At 41.6% G+C, this 14820-nt stretch overlaps 1 long non-coding RNA gene across 1 annotated transcript; it reads left to right on the forward strand.

The window, feature by feature from the left end:
• Positions 1–2436: 2436 nt before the first annotated feature.
• LOC140116604 (uncharacterized) lies at positions 2437–9089 on the forward strand. Its single transcript, XR_011852847.1, has 4 exons — positions 2437–2522; positions 8588–8638; positions 8738–8813; positions 8950–9089. It is a non-coding gene; the product is annotated as an uncharacterized lncRNA (long non-coding RNA).
• Positions 9090–14820: the final 5731 nt, after the last annotated feature.

Raw genomic sequence — 14820 nt, forward strand, 5'->3', positions numbered from 1 at the left:
TTAAAACATATATCATTTTTATATCCTCATGAGGAAAGTGTCATGAGCTATAAATGTCTCAAAGACTAAATATTCTCAATTTCAATAAAAGTAATGTACACAAAGAATTCATCACATAATAAATTGGTAAATAGCCCTTCCTATAAGGAACCATAAACATCAGTGAGACAATGAACTGCTTCATATGTCTACAACTGTTTTGTAATTCTAAAGAATGTTATATTTAAATTGAAGGTTGTATAAAGTGTTGATATTTAGAAGAGATTAAAAGTAAATAATAATATAATAATAAATTATTATCTCCCACGGTGTGTCTCCTGGGCATTATGAATGAGGTAATCAATGGCCACTAGGATAAGATCTTTTCCAGGTTTACCCTATACTAAGCCCGGAAATTAGTGATGATGTCATGGAAGCATCTGGACTCAACACCCTTAAAACGATGGATACTACTTATTAACAGTATCATACCTCACTACCGATCGTTATATGTTAACAGAAAGTGCCCCCAGAAATTTGAGCGCATGTGGTCCAGATGGTGTGTGAATCCCCATACCGTTTTGTAATTCTTCTAATTTCCATGTGTTCCGTGTCCTATGGAGAACAAGAAGGAGATGTGTGTGTGAATGTCTGATTGTCTAGCATCAAGGTTAATTGGGTTACGATAAGTAGCCTGGCTACATTATTCTGATGTCCATCTTAAACAGATCCTGCATTCCTACCGATGATGTACCATGTTGATCATTGTATATGACACTATTTGTTACTGCTGCATAATTGTGGTCAAGAATAAAACGTAGCCGGCTGTCTTGTTGTTCGGATTTGGTTTGTTACAAAATAAATAAATGAATAAATAAATACTTAAAAAAAAAAGCTTCTGGACCTAAAAGTGGATAAAAATATTCTAAATGTATATAAGTGTTTGTTTACAAAAATATTATTATTTGTCTGAATAAAGCCTTAGAATTCGGAAGTGATTGTTACCTTTCCATTCCCTATAAGCAATGCCACAGATTATTCAGCAAGGATATGACATTTTTAGATGCCCGTAGAAAGCTGTCACAGACAAATCTAAAAAGAGAAAAGTACATCGAAAGAGGAATACTGACGTAATAATGACGTTGATTCACATATTGTTCCCTATTTTTTATGCAATGTTAATGAATCATCCCAGAATGTGATGTTATGCCCTTTTGTGCAAGCATGATATATTAGGTAACATTTATTATACCTTGTCCACTAGTTTTCTTAATGTCATTTTTTCAAACCGCATGACACTTTCTTTGAAAATGGTAACATCTGTAACACCAGATGAAACAATGTAATCTTCTATGGAGACCACAATGCCACTAATTGCAGCAGTACTTCCAATACCTGCCTTTAACCATCCCTCTTGTTGTATTGGCAGTTCCAAACCTAAGGACACCCAACTTACAGACTCTGCCCATTGTGATCTCTGGTGAAGCTCTCTTGATGCTTTTATTTAGTCCCAGGCTAAACAATCAGATGTAAGGTGTCTGTTATGAATCTTTTTTGTTAGTCCTTATTCCCATGACAGGACAAAACTTTGAAAATCCAGTTGTCACAGGTATAAAAAAAAATTTTTGTCTGGAGTTACAATTATAAAATATATACGTGTTCCGAGATACAAATTCAGCTTAAAAGGGTATTCCGGGAATATGAACTTCTGATAATGCTGTAAATAAATGAATACAACAAAACTCAATGGAGCACATTTACTTACCCGGTCCTGTCGCGACCCGGACAGTCCGACGAAGATGAAGTCCGGCGCGATTCACCAACATTGTGCGCGCAAGATCCTGCATGTGGCGCTTCCCCGCTGAGGTCCACCGGAGTTCACCTTCTTCTTCCCGGTGCATGTAAGTAAGTGCATGGCTTGCGACACAATTTGCGATGTTAAATCCCGCACGTTGTCCGAATCAGTCGGATCGTCTGACGACCTGCTATTTGTGTCGGGTGAAAGCCGATGCCGATGCGGCAAAATCCATTCGCATGCACTAAAAACCCCTTCTAAATGCGGCGCAACACAGAAATCGCTGGGAAACCTGATGAAAATGTGGTCCACGCTTAGTAAATGAGCCCCAATGTCATTAATCACAAAATGGAGCTTAAATAGTTTGCTTTTATGATTCACAAAATTGTATGGGCTTTCTAAAGTAGGCAGAGCTATTTCCATGATGGCCGCCACTGGAAACTAGTCCCATGATCCTTTTGTTCTCAGTAACTCCTCCTCTAATGCTCTGCTCCCAGTGATGATCTAATAGACTGTTTTGCTCTGTTACCATAGTAATGATGTGTAGCCGCCATCACTGCAAATTACCTCACTCAGATGGGTCTCACCACAACACTGGCCATACTGGATGCACTGCAATCAACTGACTGTAGCCAAACATAGTGATGATCACATGACTTGCCCAGGCAGGTGCAGGACATATGACCAGTGGCCATCTTCTACCCTGTGTCTCCTCCACAGGGAAAAAAGTCACAGGACTGATTAAAGGGTCAGTAGCAGTTTAATTCTTCATTATTGTGTATGGGCACAACATTTCAGCTAAATAATAATTGTTTATTTATATAGCACACACAGATTATGCAGCACTGCACAAAGCATGTCAAATTAGTCCCTGTCCCAAGGGGGCTCACAATTTAAACAACCTAACATACCTGGAGGAAACCCATACAAACACGGAGAGAACATACAAACTCTTAGCAGATGTTGACCTGGGTGGGATTTGAACCCAGGACCCCAGCACTGCAAGGCAGAAGTGCTACTCACTCAGCCACCATGCCACCCTAGCTAAGGGGGAGCAAAATTTTACTAATTACATGTTACCTTACATTTTAATGACCTATTTGAATATAAATTATGATTTTTCCTGGAATACCCCTTTAAGTACAAACCTAAATAACCCATACAATACGTAACCAAGTCTGCATGTATATGTAGGTTTAATTTGATGGAAGCCTCTCAGGGTCACATATGGTACAAGGTATGAGCCTATTAAACCTTAAAACAAGTGACATGTTGTTCTCCCCTCCTCCCTATAGTATACTCTTTATTTAATTTGTATTCCTTACATGGATATTTCAAAGATATTATTGTGAGGTACAGCATCAGTACAGCATAATTTCAGCATCATTGCATGTTATTTTAAGTGTATTAATGTGGATTTTTGTCCACATGTTTGGATTGAGTGCTTTTAAGTGATTAAAAATATTCAGTCTGGAATCAGTATTACTATTAATAATGATGCAAAGATGGGCCTGAAACGAGAAAAATGTAAAAGTGTTACTAAGTGCTTACATGAATAAAATACCGTAGCTTGCTCTGTATTTTCCATGTTCTTATGTTTCATCTTTTGGAGCATTACGATAATTTATTAGGTTTTCATGGAGTTATGGTCTTGAGTTACAAACAATACATGCATCTTACAATCTTTGTCCCGAAGCCAACTGCTTCTTGAGGAACTACTGCATGCACACTTCTCCAATCTTTAACCTTTACATACTACTACATATCATGTGTGTTCAAGTGTTTTACAAAAGTTCTTTTTTATCCTCGTTTTAATTGGTAGTTGCATATACTGCAGTCACACAAATCTTACTATATAGTATTTCTTGCAATAAAAAAGAACAAATAAGACACACCTCAACTCCTTTATGTAATATGGTAATATGAGCATAGCCACCATTGCTGCTCAGAATACAAAGAATGACTATTTCAGGTATTTCATGTTTTCATTTAGACTGTGATATTACACTGGCTTAGCCACAGAAAAGAATTCTGGGAAGAGCTAAGCAATGAATTCTTTGTATAAGATAGTGTCTCATTTCATAAAACATTAAAGCTGCTTGGAGTGATCCGATGTAAAGCTGATCCAGTAGCGGCATGTGAATGGCTTGTACAATAATAAGGCTCAGCCAAAGACGTGTCTGAAAATATTTTAATTATGTAAATATTAGGAATATTCAGGGGCGTCGCTAGGTCAAAAGATCCGGGGCTCGTGCCCCGGATCTTTTGGCCAGTGCCCCGAATCTCCTCTGGTCAGCAGATCATCTGCCCCTGGAGATTCCTTCCCTCTCGTTCTCATCACGATCTGTGTCCTCAGATCGTGATGAGAACGAGTGCAGGCGCTGCTTTCCCCTGCAAGGACCTTACCTCCGGGAGTTCCAGAGGCTCAAGGACCTGTGATGATGTCATGATCACATGACCAGCAGGGGAAAGCAGCGCACAGAAAGAGGGAGAGAGAGCTGCATCTGTGAGGTGAGAAATATGACAGGGACTAGGGAAGGGGGAGAACATTGTGGGGCACATTATTTCCTGGGGGGCTGTGTGAGGCACATTATTTCCTGGGGGGCTGTGTGAGGCACATTATTTCCTGGGGGGCTGTGTGAGGCACATTACTTACTGGGGGGCTGTGTGAGGCACATTATTTACTGGGGGGACTGTGTGAGGCACATTACTTACTGGGGGGCTGTGTGAGGCACATTATTTACTGGGGGGACTGTGTGAGGCACATTATTTACTGGGGGGACTGTGTGAGGCACATTATTTACTGGGGGGCTGTGTGGTCACATTATTTACTGGGGGGCTGTGTGGGCACATTACTTACTGGGGGGCTGTGTGGTCACATTATTTACTGGGGGGCTGTGTGGGCACATTACTTAGTGGGGGGCTGTGTGAGGCACATTATTTACTGGGGGGACTGTGTGAGGCACATTATTTACTGGGGGACTGTGTGAGGCACATTATTTACTGGGGAGCTGTGTGAGGCACATTATTTACTGGGGGGCTGTGTGTGAGGCACATTATTTACTGGGGGCTGTGTGTGAGGCACATTACTTACTGGGGGGCTGTGTGAGGCACATTATTTACTGGGGGGCTGCGTGTGGGGCACACTATTTACTGGGGGGCTGTGTGTGGGGCACACTATTTACTGGGGGGCTGTGTGAGGCACATTATTTACTGGGGGCTGTGTGAGGCACATTATTTCCTGGGGGCTGTGTGAGGCACATTACTTACTGGGGGGCTGTGTGTGAGGCACATTACTTACTGGGGGGCTGTGTGTGAGGCACATTACTTACTGGGGGGCTGTGTGTGAGGCACATTACTTACTGGGGGTGTGTGTGAGGCACATTACTTACTGGGGGGCTGTGTGTGAGGCACATTACTTACTGGGGGGCTGTGTGAGGCACATTATTTACTGGGGGGCTGTGTGTGAGGCACATTATTTCCTGGGGGGCTGTGTGAGGCACATTATTTACTGGGGGGACTGTGTGAGGCACATTATTTCCTGGGGGGCTGTGTGAGGTACATTATTTCCTGGGGGGCTGTGTGAGGCACATTATTTACTGGGGGGCTGTGTGAGGCACATTACTTACTGGGGGGCTGTGTGAGGCACATTATTTACTCGGGGGCTGTGTGAGGACATTACTTACTAAGGGGCTGTGTGAGGCACATTATTTACTCGGGGGCTGTGTGAGGCACATTATTTACTGGGGGGACTGTGTGAGGCACATTATTTCCTGGGGGGACTGTGTGAGGCACATTATTTCCTGGGGGGCTGTGTGAGGCACATTATTTACTGGGGGGACTGTGTGAGGCACATTACTTACTGGGGGGCTGTGTGTGAGGCACATTATTTACTGGGGGGCTGTGTGTGAGGCACATTATTTCCTGGGGGGCTGTGTGAGGCACATTATTTCCTGGGGGGCTGTGTGAGGCACATTACTTACTGGGGGGCTGTGTGAGGACATTACTTACTGGGGGGCTGTGTGAGGACATTACTTACTGGGGGGCTGTGTGAGGCACATTATTTCCTGGGGGGCTGTGTGAGGCACATTATTTCCTGGGGGGACTGTGTGTGGCACATTACTTACTGGGGGGCTGTGTGTGGCACATTACTTACTGGGGGGCTGTGTGAGGACATTACTTATTGGGGGGCTGTGTGAGGCACATTATTTCCTGGGGGGCTGTGTGAGGCACATTATTTCCTGGGGGGACTGTGTGTGGCACATTACTTACTGGGGGGCTGTGTGTGAGGCACATTACTTATGGGGGGGCTGTGTGAGGCACATTACTTACTGGGGGTCTGTGTGAGGCACATTACTTACTGGGGGGCTGTGTGGGGACATTACTGGGGGCTGTGTGGTCACATTACTTACTGGGGGGGCTGTGTGGGCATATTACTTACTGGGGGGCTGTGTGGTCACATTACTTATGGGGGGCTGTGTGGGGACATTACTGGGGGGCTGTGTGGGGACATTACTGGGGGGCTGTGTGGGGCACATTACTTATGGGGGGGCTGTGTGGGGGACATTTCTTGGAGCGTGTTCACACATGGCACTAGGACAGGCCTCGGTTTGATCACATATACTTTTCAGTAATACACATGTGATGGGTAACACGCACCTGGTTTTGTTTAAATGCAAGACAAAGGTGTGAGCGCAGCCGTACAGTATTTGGGGAGATTGTTAGGGGCGGCAGCAGGATAACACTGCCAGGGAACCAAGATGTAGGGACAATGAGGAACATAAGATGTGGTGATGGGGATTTCTCCTTTGTTCTCTGTAGCTGTATATACCAGAAGTAACCTTGTTATTGGCACAAGCACATGTGAGGGGGTTATGTACAGGAGGGGGCATTACTGAAAGTGCAATACACATGCATTGGGGCCCGTGCCCCGGATCTTTTACCACCCTAGCAACGCCCCTGGGAATATTGACAATTTTAGCTTTAAAAATTTTCTTCAAATTGATCTATTTGAGCCGGGGCAATTTGGGAACTGTAAGTGGACATGGAAAAGTTTGTAGAAACAGCCTTTTTTTGTATTTTAGCAAACATTTACAGTGGTCAGGATCAGCAAAGCATAATCTGGTGGGGCTAGAGGTATAGAAAATATATTTGTGAGAGATGAGGTCTCACACTCAATAAACATGTGTTTACCTTAGCAGTGGTAGAGATTGGCTACAGTTCTCATGGACTAGATGGTAAATGTCTTACTCATGTTACTCTTAAGTGCTACCAGTGAAAATTTACCCCTTCAAGGACCAAGTTTTTTCAAATTTTTGCATTTCCATTTTTTACTCCTCTACTTCCATAAGTCATAACTATTTTAATTTTTGGTTTACAAAGCTTAATGTTTGCTTGTTATATGCAAGACAAATTTTATTTTCTACTTTAATATTCTGTGGCATGCACTGGAAAGCTGCAAAAAAATTCCAAGGTCGGTTGAATTGGCGAAAAAACACAGTCGCACCATATTCTGATGGGCTTTATTTGTGCAGCTTTTAATGTTATTCTTTGGATCAGTACAGTTGCAATGATACCAAATTTATATAGTTTAGTTATGTCTCAATACCTTTAAAAATTCAAAAACCTTAATAAAATGATGCCTTGCATTGCCATAATCATTTTGAAAGCTGCACAACCTTTCAATTACTTTTTATTAAAATTTTATTGGAGGCAAAATGGCAAAAAAGTGGCGACATTGCCGAAAAGAATTGTTTTTATATTTTAATAGATTGGACATTTTGGGACGTGGTGATACCTCATAAGTAAAGGGGTTAAGGAACAGATCATTGAATGTGTTAAAAGTGGCATAAATGACCGATGCCGACAGATGGGACTGTACGTTGCAAAAACTCTTTCCTTCTGAAAGCAATTGAACTGTGTAACAAGGAACTGCCCCTTGCATGTTCATTACTGTATTGTACAAATTAATTTCCTTCCAAATCAATATTCATGTGTGGTGTGTTAACTAGTGTGGGGGACCACAATGGGGGGCAAGAATTGCACATGGGAGGTTGTAAGTAGGACAGTGGTCACTTCTGAGAATTCAATACTTATAAATTTGGGCTTTGGTAGCAGATCTTTTACATCCTAGCCATGCCCCTGGCATTCTGTAGTTCATAATTTTCGAAAATGCCAAGGATCAATTTTCAGAACAACATCATTCTTGAAAATTCCTAAATAACAATGGTTTCTCAGAAAAGAAAGAAGGAGTTTTTCTTCTGCCATCCTATATGTTGCAGGAAGTAATCCTATTTAAAGACTTCAAGAATATCATCAAAACCTTCTTAGTTCAGGACCCCAGTGCAATCATTCAATGTTTCAGGAAATTACAAAGTAATTTTTCTCATCAGTCACGAGTCAGAAAGACACTGAGACACTGCACCTCCCACCCACCATGACTCACAGAGAAGGCTCTGAAGGTCAACGTGTTCTTCAATGAAGTCATACATATGTATACACAGTCAGCAATGGGTTTTTACCAAAACTTTAATTTTATATTTTCGAAAATACACAATTTTTCTATTAAAAAAAGGTAATGACAACATCTAAACCCATATTCAGTGTCTTCTAGAATTCTGTCTTCTTTAGGGATTTTTTTCACTTTAATTTACTCCCAATTTTTTTTCTTGTGGGACACTTTTTTTCCTTAATATATATCATGTTCGATATAATTTGTTGTGTAATTTTAAAGGACTTCTGCTCTCTATCGGGGTTCCATGTACAGACCCTCATTTAAATATTTTATAAAGCATTTTTCTCTTTTTTCTACAGTATCCAAGAAGAAGAAAAGAAGTCCGAGTAGCACCATGAAAATGGTTATAGGTAAGTGAGTTAAGCTCCAACTTATTATAAGTGTAACAGGGCTGGTGTCACAAAGCTCTACAAATAGACTACTTAATAAAAAACTGACAACCTCCATAGCAGAGGCACCGCGCATGCGCCGAGGCCAGATCCCGGGAGCAAGGAGAGTCGGACACAGATCAAAGGAAGATCAAAGGTAAAAAGATCCCATAGCTCAGTTCATCACAAATCTTCTCTGTCCTTTCATCTTCTTCTATATCCATGTTGATCATAGATTTTTCCAGTCTTATTTACTGATGACCGTTATAACCGTAAGATATTTGTATTTTCAGGTGTTTTTCTGCTGATCTCCAGGTTGATAGATAACTGGCATTCATAACTCCCATCCAAGCATGGCATCCATCACGGCAAGACACGGAGTATATCTAGTTAAGATGACAAGAGCAGAGATATACAACTATACAAATTAAATAAGAGGCATCTGTTGATATTGTCATAAATCACTGGGCCTGGTCTTAACCCCTTAAGGACGCAGCCATTTTGTAGCTTAAGGCTCAGTCCCATTTTTTGGATTCTGACTTGCGTCGCTTTATATGGTTATAACTGATCTTAACGATTCTGAGATTTTTTTTTCCCGACATGTTATACTTCATTTAAGTGGTAAATTTTGGCTGATAAGTTTTGCGTTTATTTACAAAAAAAAGAAAAAATGCTGAATTTTTTGAAAAATTTGCCATTTTCGAAATTCGAAATCATTGCGTTTTCAGAAAGATAGATTTACCACCTAAATAAGTTGCGGAATAACATTTCCCATATGTCTACTTTACATTTTCATCATTTTTGAAATTTATTTTGATGGCTTACAAATAGATTATCGATTTTCCGTATTTACAGAATTTACTATTTTCATGATGAATACAGTTTTAAATGAAATTTTACATATGTAGCATTAAAACCCCCGTATATAACCAACTCATTTTCAAATGTGCACCCCTCAAACTATCAGAAACAGCTTTTAGGAAGATTGTTAACCCCTTGAGATCTTCATAGTAATTGAATCAAAATGGAGGTGAAATTTAGAAAGGTAAAATTTTGTTGGTTATACGTTCATTTAGCCCTAAAGTTTACACATTTCCAAAAGATAAAAAGAGAAAACCCACCATACAATTTGTTATGAAATGTCTCCCGATTTCAGAGACCCCTACATGTGGCCGTTACTTGTTTTATGGGTGCACAGCAAGCCGCAGAAAGGAAGGAGGGACCTAATAATCTGCAATCCTTATGTATTGCAGGGTATTAGCAGTGTCAGCCTATGCACATGCATAGGCTGACACTGTGCCTTTAAGATGACATCACAGATGCCATCTTAAAGGCACTGCCGTCAGGCATCTCTGAGGTCCCGATCGGAAAGACCCCCGAAAGGCATGTCAAATGCCGCGATCGCGCTGACGACGACATTTAACGGGTTAGACACCCGCGATCGGAGCCCACTCCGACCACGGGTGTTAGCCGGGGATGTCAGCGGTAGATTACCGCTGACATCCCGCGACCCCCGATGCCGGTTTGGCTCCTGTGGAGAGTTGAACCGGCATCGTCTCTGCGCTGTAGCTGTACTGCGCTGAGCGCTATTCGCAGGACTCAGCCAGTACAGCTAAGGCGCAAAGCGCTAAGGGGTTAAGTAAAGATTCTCAATCTCCACTTATCTTCTATTCTTTATGCCTGCCAAAATGCTAATATTTTATATATGGATTAGGTGTACCAACGTGTAAAATAAGTGTCCAAAACTGACTACCCAAGTTGGAAAAATATTGAACGATAAAGTGTGATGTGGTGTTTGCCCTTTGTTATTCTGCATGTGCCGTGTATACCCTGTACTACACTACTCATGCTGTGCTGAAGAAATGTATAAACACATGAAACAACATGTGTGTCCCTATGTGAAAAATAGTAGTGATGTGTACCTAACTAATTAATTAAAGATCTTTTAGGTGTTCGTCTAATTAACACTGACAGGATTGTTACTTCTGTTTATAGAACCCTGTGAATAAAAGTTCTTCATTCAAACCTCTCGGGATCATGGATTGCATCATATAGATCCATTTGGATTCAACTTGTAATAGTCTGGGGGTGACTTGGCCACCTCTAATATTTGTGAAAATTTTATCCAAACCCACAATCTGTCATGCTTGCCTCCGTGATGGTACAAAAAATGATTGGCCACTGGCGGCAGGTTTTTATCTGTCATGAATGTTTTGTGCGCTATATTAATTGTAGAGAAGTGCTGCTGTATCCTTCTCCTCAGTTCTTGGGTGGTTGATCCTATATAAAGTTATGGACGTGAACACACTATTACATACACCACATTTTTGGTCTTACAGTTTATGTAATGTTTCAGAGGATAAATCTTCCCATCAATTCGATCTTTAAATGTATCCTGTGAAATCATATATTGCCACACATTGCAATTGCAACATGCAAAGGTTCCCTTCAGTTTACATCCTCCCTTGGTTCTTGACGTTGGTCTTACAAAATGGCTGTGACTTAGCTGATCTTTCAAAATCTGAGCCCTGCTAGCTGTTAGAGTTGGTTTTGTAGTCACATGGTTTGCTATTTTGGGTTCACTTAGTAGTATATTTCTTTTCATGATGGAATAGATGTCATCCCATTGGTTGTTGTATGTAGCAACCAGTCTCCCCTTGTTATCACTGTTTCTCTGTTTTTGATGTAATATTTCTCACACTGTTTTTTGCTCGCATGTACGCCTGTAAGATTATTTTTTGGGGTATCCTCTTGATCGAAGTCTTACTGTGAGTTCCAGGGCATTCTTTTTAAATTCTCCATCTTCACTGTAATTGCGCCTCAACCTTAAAAATTGGCCAATTGGTATGCCGTTTTTGAGGTGTTGTCATTCAATTCCTCCACAAATTCTTTACAATGTTCTTCACTTTCTTTCTATAAGACCACGATTTTGTCGATACATATGTGCCACTTTACACCATATTCTCGGTACGACCACGACTAGCACAGGCACGTCTCCTCCCACCAACCTAAAAAGAGGTTGGCATAGGAGGGTGAGCACCTGGCGCCCATCGTGGCGATAAAATGTTCTGTCAAAGACAAAGAAGTTGTGTTGTAACACAAAGAAAAGTAGATCCAAGATGAAGGAGTCATGTTGTCTGTCACTGTCAATTTTTTTGTTTAAGAAGTAGCCAATGCTTCCACACCAGAATTGTGTCCAATGCTTGTATAAAGGGACTCCACGTCCATGGTCATTAGAATCATATCTGATGTTATATGTGTTGTGTCCAATAATTCCATAAGATGCATGGAGTCCCTCAAATACGAGTCCAATTTCAATACCAACGGTTGCATGAAAAAATCCAAGTACGAACAGGCCTTTTCACATAGGCTTCCGATGCCTGCCACGATTGGTCTTCCTGGGGGATTAACAACAGATTTGTGTATTTTAGTGACCAAATAAAAGGTGGCTATAATTGGTTGGTCAGTTTTGAGATACTGTACCTCTTTCTTCGTATTGATTCCGTAATTGAATGCTGAATCTATCAGTCGGTCAAATTTCTTTTTAAAGGCCAATATGGGATCTGAGGGTAGGTCAACAGCTCAGCTCCAATCTAAGTTTTCATACTGGTAGATTTTGTTTAACTGGCCATGTAAGGGTGTGGCCGGCGGATGAGTGGGCTGGCAGGACTCTCCTTGCACTAGCTACAACCTGCAAACTGAGTTCTATGCCACAGCGCAGCAGCCCACCATTAGCGTAGCCACCCCACCAAATACATTAGGAGGCCGGAGCCTACTGATATATCCAGCCGTGCTGGAGGGGCCGGTGCATAAGCACTGGTGTATTAAAAATGTCATATTTATGTGTATCCCTACTTCCTAGTATGAACTGTAGCCTTTGTATCTGTATTTTTTAGTTAGGTAACAAAATAAATAGGGCAGAAGAAAATTAGGACAATGTACCTTTTGTATAAAAATATAATGCCTATAAATATAAAATAAAAATGGCCATAAGGCCCATAAACATATCAAGAGACATACCGTATATACTCGAGTATAAGCCGAGTTTTTCAGCACAATTTTTGTGCTGAAAATTCCCCACTTGGCTTATACTCGGGTATACAAAAAAAATAAACTCAATACTCACGATTCCAACGGCCCGGGCAGTTCTGCTTCCATCTTCATGTCTGCGGCGGCTGCGCGGTGGGTCCGCGGCAGCTCCGTCTGCAGCGCCTCTTCTTCTTCAGGCCGGCGCTAGGACCGCAACGTCTCCGTACGCATGACCCGGCCGGCACACAACTGTTATGTGCCGACAGGGCCGTGCGTACTGAGACGTCGTGGTCCTAACGCCGGCCTGAAGGAGAGGAGGCACTGCAGACAGAGCTGTCGCGGACCCGCCGCGTACCCGCCGCAGATATGAAGATGGACGTGGAGCTGCTGGAATGGAGTACTGAGTTTATTATTTTTAAGGGCTGGCAGGCTGTATAAAACGGGGGTTTGGCAGGCTGTATACAACGGGGGTCTGGCAGGCTGTATACAATGGGGTTTGGCAGGCTGTATACAACGTGGGTCTGGCAGGCTGTATACAACGGGTCTGGCAGGCTGTATACAACATGGGGCTGGCAGGCTGTATACAACTGGGAGCTGGCAGGCTGTATACAACTGGGGGCTGGCAGGCTGTATACAACTGGGGGCTGGCAGGCTGTATACAACTGGGGGCTGGCAGGCTGTATACAACTGGGGGCTGGCAGGCTGTATACAACTGGGGGCTGGCAGGCTGTATACAACAGGGGGCTGGCAGGCTGTATACTACAGGGGGCTGGCAGGATGTATTCTACAGGGGGCTGGAAGGCTGTATACAATGGGGGACTGGCAGGCTGTATACAACAGGGGGCTGGCAGGCTATATACTGGGGAGGCTGTGACCAATGCATTTCCCACCCTCGGCTTATACTCAAGTCAATAGGTTTTTCCAGTTTTTTGTGTTAAAATAAGGAGTCTCGGCTTATACTCGGGTCGGCTTATACCCGAGTATATACGGTATTTGCAAAAAAAAAGTCCAAATCATAACACAAACTCTACATATATAACATCACAAGGTCTGTAACGACAGGTAGAATTAAAAAAAGATTATTATTAAACCCACATGATGAACACGTTGAAAAAAATCTCACCAAAAACTATGATTTTTACCTATTTCATCCTACAAAAACAGCCAAAAAAGTTAAAAATGTTATGCCACTTGGAAGACAGCAATGCAAAAATGATAGATTTTTTTTCCCACATTAGGTTTTATTTGGCAAATTTTGTAAAACGTAAGAAAAAATATCTAAGTATGGTATCCCCATAATCGTATTGGCCTATAGAATAAAGATAACATGATTATTAGGCTATACGGTGAACACCAAAAGGAAAATGAAAAAAAAGGTTAAATTTCTAGAATTTCCAGAATTGATGCTTTTCTACTAAAAGTTAATACATTTTCAAAAATAGGGGATACTAACCCCAAAATGGTAACACTGGAAAATGCATCTCATCCCACAAAAAAATGGCATCACATGGCCCCAACAAAAAAGCTAAAATTTTATAGCCTACAAAAGGGCAACAATGAGGAAACTAAAATTCTGGCAGCTGCAGGGCGCTTCTTCTCTCCTACGCCTTGCTATGCGCCCATAATACAAGTAACGTCCACATGTGGGGGGGTCTCTGTACTCGGGAGGAATTGCATAACAAATTTTAAGATGGTTTTTCTCTTTTTATTTTTTGGAAATGTGTAAATTTTATGGCTAAATGAACAAATTCCTGACAAAATTTGACCATTCAAAATTTCACCTCAATTTTGATTTACTATGAAGATCTCAGGGGGTAAACACTCTTCCTAAAAGCTGCTTCTGATAGTTTGACTGGTGAAGATTTGAAAATGGGTTGATATATATAGTTTTTCAATACTGTATATTTAAAATTTCATTAAAAACAGTAATTATCCTGAAAATAGGCAATTCTGAAAATACGGAAAACCAAAACAGGTGTTCCCCTACTTAAGAACACCAGACTTACAGTGCACTAGTTACAAACGGACCTCTGGACCTCTGTACTTCAGCCCCAGGCTACAATGATCAGCTGTTACAGCTGTGTGCATTTAAACTTTAATGTTAATCCTGTTTCTTATGACAACCCAACACTTTT

This window comes from Engystomops pustulosus, chromosome 2 (genome assembly GCF_040894005.1).
Source record: "Engystomops pustulosus chromosome 2, aEngPut4.maternal, whole genome shotgun sequence".
Taxonomy (NCBI): domain Eukaryota; kingdom Metazoa; phylum Chordata; class Amphibia; order Anura; family Leptodactylidae; genus Engystomops; species Engystomops pustulosus.